Genomic DNA, 4,492 nt, shown 5'->3' with positions numbered 1-4,492 from the left:
CTTTTCTTTTCTTTTCTTTTCTTTTTTTTTTTTTTGTCTTTTAGGGAAGGGTCTCCAGGGTGTTCAGGGTCTCACAACTAGATGGACTCATAGTGATCCTCCAGTTCACAGCCACCCAAGAGTTGGGACTACAGGCACGCACCACCACACCCAGTCTCAATTGCCATTTCAGGGCACCCTGGGGGTAGGGCCGGCACTACAGGCCTGGAGATCGAACCCCCAGGCCCTGCGCCTGCTTGCAGGCTCTTTAATATGCTGAGCTATTTGGCCGGCCCTTCTCCTCCTTTTCTAAACAATTACAGTTATGCTTCCTGTCACTCGAGATGGGTTCACATTTCACAAACTTGATAGAAGTTAAACTGTGTGCGATTGTGATGCCAGTTTCTATGCAGAACCCTTTTCCTTCCAGAATAATGACTTTGCAATGATTTCCGCAGTAGCGAGTACAGATTCATTCTTTCTGCAAATTGGTGAGCAGAGTCCTCTGTACAAGCATCTCATGACATGTTCATATATTAACCTGCTGCTGGAAAACTGAGTCATCTCCTAGATGTAACTAACATACATAAAGCTTCTGTGCACATTCATGTACAAGTGGGTGCAATTTTGCGGTGCCAACCAGTAGAATAGTTGCAGTGTTTATATTTACCTTTTAAAGAAACTACCCAATTATTTTCAAGATTAGCTATTTCTTTTATATTCTGAACACCAGCGCAAACATGTTCCTCTGACTCCACAACCTATGTGATCAGTGTTACGGCTGCACATTTTATTGTTAGCCATTTTTGTGGATGGACAGTAAGAGCTCATGATGACTTTAATGTAGATTTTCCTAAAATGCTAATGATGCTGAGAGTCTTTCCAGGTGCTCATTTTCCCTTCACATGTCATCTTTTGTTATAAGGTTTGAGAAAACATACATATCCAAGAGACACATTTACTACAGACTGAGTGATTTGCAGGAGTTTTTTTCAAGTCTCAAGTTTGCATTTCTGTTCTTTTACTAATGTGCTTGGAACAACAGAAGTTATTATTTTTGGTGAAGTCCAATTTGTCCACATTTCATTTATTTATTATTATTATTATTATTATTATTATTATTGTTGTTTTTTTCAGAACCAGGGATTGAACTCATGCCCTTGTGCTTGCTTCAGGGTCTCAGTACTAGATCGGACTCATAGTGATCCTCCAGCTTACAGCCTCCCAAGAGCTGGGATTACAGGTGTGCCACCATGCCCAGTCTCAATTGCTGTCTCAGCACACCCGAGAGGCAGGGCTGGCTCAGCAGACCCAGGGATTGAACCTCCGGCCCCTGCGCCTGCATGTAGGTGCTTTAATCTGCTGAGCTATTTGGCTGGCCCTATTTTTAAAATATCACATATTTTACTCCTTTTCTATGTGAGGTATTGCCTATCATTTTATTATTCACTGGTAACATATAGAAATGAAACAAGTCTTGTGTATTGACATTGCATTCTGCAGTCTTTCTGAGCTCACATATTATCAGCTTTTCTGTAAATTCCATTGAGTTTCAGTGTAAATCGTCTTATCAACGGTGAATAAAGAGTAAAATATTTTTTAAAATTATTTTAATTGGAATACAATTTATTCTGTGGTTGTGGAAGATTGCATGCCTTGAACATCAAATACCTTGGTGAATAAATGTTACAATAGTGGGCATCCTTGGCTTATTCTTTATTTAAAAGAAACAAGGTGGTTAGGATTTCACTATTAAAAATGATATTGTTGGGTGTAGTGGTGAACAGCTGTAGTACCAGCACTCCAGAAGCTGAAGCAAGAGTATCAAAAGTTCAAGCTGGTCAAGGCAACGTAATGAGCTCAGGGTCATTCTGGAAATGTCAGAAAACTCCTCTTCTAGTGATGCTAAAAGATAGAATTGTGGCAAATGCTCCTAATCCTACCTTCTAGGAGAATGAAACAAGACGTTCACAAGTTTCATCCCAGCCTGCGCAACTTATCGATTTAGCGAAACACAGTCTTAAAATATGAAATTAAAAGGGGCTGGAGGTGAGGTTCAGTGCAAAGGCTGTGGGTTAAATCTCCAAGATCAGAAATAAAGAAAACAAAAAACAATAAGCTAACAGCTTTCTAGGATGGATGAGAAATTTCTGTACTTTTCTAAGAAATTTTATTAAGACTGGATGCCTAAGCCAGTTCAATATATTTTTATATCTACTGCAATTATCATGTCAGTTTTCTTTTAGTTTCTTTTTATATTATTTTATGGTAAATTCTATTGATTGATTTTCAAAGTTTAAGAAACTAGTTGTCATTACCCTATCAAATTCCACTTGGTCTTGACATTCTTTTCACTTATAGCAAAATTCTCTGTGCTGTAATTTTCTTAAGAATTAATGCAATAAATAAACAAATAAGAATTATTGGATATGTTCATGAAGTGTGCCAGATTCTTTCATAAGTTGTCTTTGTCCGCATTTGCTGACAAATGCAACAAACAGTAGAGTGAGGTTGGCCTCATGAGTTTTAGGAACTCTATTTGCTTCTCTTCAAGTTCAGGAGGACTTTCTTTAAGTATCCTGTTATATTTCCCCAAATTACTTGGTGGAATGCATCATCAAAGCCATCTTCATCTAGTGATTTTTGTCAGTGTTCTCGTAAGTTTCTTTTCCTATGAATCTGTCAGATGTAATAAATATAAGACTATTAAAGTTGTCTGATTCTGCGTCAACTACTGTGTGCTTTGGTTTTGATGTATTTCAATAGACTTAAGTTGTCCCTTAAGTTGCCACATTTATTTTCATAAAGTTGTCCATATTATTCTTTTTGAAAGATCCTTTTAAGATCTGTATAATTTACAAGCATATAAGCTTTTATATTCCTAAACTTTTCTTGTACTTTCCCTTTTGTTTTTCCTAGAATTTTACTCCTAGAATTTTAAAGCTTTATTAATTTCATAAATGACTAATCTTTTTCATTGGCTTTCTCCAGTGTGGTACTCCTTAGTATATCTCTTATTCACTCAGCTTTTTCTATAATCTTCTACTTGCTCTGAACTTTATCTGCTCTTATTTTTCTAGTTTTTAAGGGGGAATCTTTTAACTTATTTATTTGGTACAGGGTCTCACTATGCAGCTCAGACTGGTAATGATCCTCCTGTCTCAGCTTCCCTAGTTCTTGGATTACATGGATGCATCACCACGTGTGGTTTTGGGGCCTGCATGTCACGCTCAGAGTTCTGAGGCTGGCAAGGCATGCGGTACTGGAGAATGAACTCGGATCCTTGCACTTTCCAGGCAGGCACTTAAGCCTTCTGAGTTATCTCCTCAGCCCAGAAGAAAAATCTTTCAGACCTTTGAATAAATTGTCATATAAATTGCCTTCTGAAATCACCTCGTAGTAAAATTCATTGATTTGATTGAAGAGAATCTTAAAAGCAGCCAAAATAAGATGCATTAATTAGAGAGTGATGATATAAGATATAGCATAGAATACATGAAATAAAAAAGAAATAATTTTACTAACTGTAATATCCGATAATATGAAGAATTAATTTGAAGACCGCAATATGCACTATAACAATCCTTGTTGAATTCCTATTATTTTGTTTAGTCAAATTCTGTATCTTTTCTAATGTTTATTTACTATTTTATTCTTTTTGAAAACTAAAAATGTACTTAAAAATACCAAAAATAAATAAATATATATATCTATTCCATATTTCAAAAAAGAAGAAGAAAATAGAAAAAACACAAATAGAAGAAATAAGGCAAATTAAAGACAATGGATTAACATTTTAAAAATTTTATCCCTGAGCCTGCCGGACTGGCGCTACCCCAGGGGCTTGCTGAGATAGTAATTGAGGCTGGGCATGGTGGCGCCTGCCTGTAATCCCAGCTCTTGGGAGGCTGTAAACAGGCGGATCACTACGAGTCCAATCCAGTAGTGAGACCCTGAACACCTTACAGACTCTTCCTTAAAACACTAAATAAATAAATAAATGAATAAATAAAATAAAATTTTATTTAAAAAGAAGACCATCCAGGGACATTTGTATATCTTCACAGACAATATGTTAGTAATAGACTTGTACTAGTTTAAGCTATAGGGACAGAAATTCAATATTAGAAGCATGCTAGATGAAAATTTCACATATACTTGGATTATTAAAATTGGTCCACATGTCAATGATCATGTTTCTTTGTTTTCTGTCTTCTTCTCTTACCAGTTAATCTTGAATAATGTCTATTATATTCAACTTCATTATATTTTCTTCTGCAGTCTTTAATCTGTCATTAATCCAGAGCACTATATTTTTCATCTCATCTCAGAAATTTGTTATTGTTATCTCTGTAACATTGTTTTGGATGTTTTATGTTCTATGTGACTATTGGGTGTTTTGTTGTGTTTCTAGCTTCAACATAAATTGCTGCTAAATTATTACTAATATGAGTATCCCAATTATTTCACCTACAATTTCTAGGTTAGTGCTGATTGATCGTCTTTCTTTTTT

This window comes from Octodon degus, unplaced genomic scaffold, assembly GCF_000260255.1.
Source record: "Octodon degus isolate 3935 unplaced genomic scaffold, OctDeg1.0 scaffold00056, whole genome shotgun sequence".
NCBI lineage: Eukaryota > Metazoa > Chordata > Mammalia > Rodentia > Octodontidae > Octodon > Octodon degus.
This window is presented reverse-complemented; position numbering follows the sequence as displayed.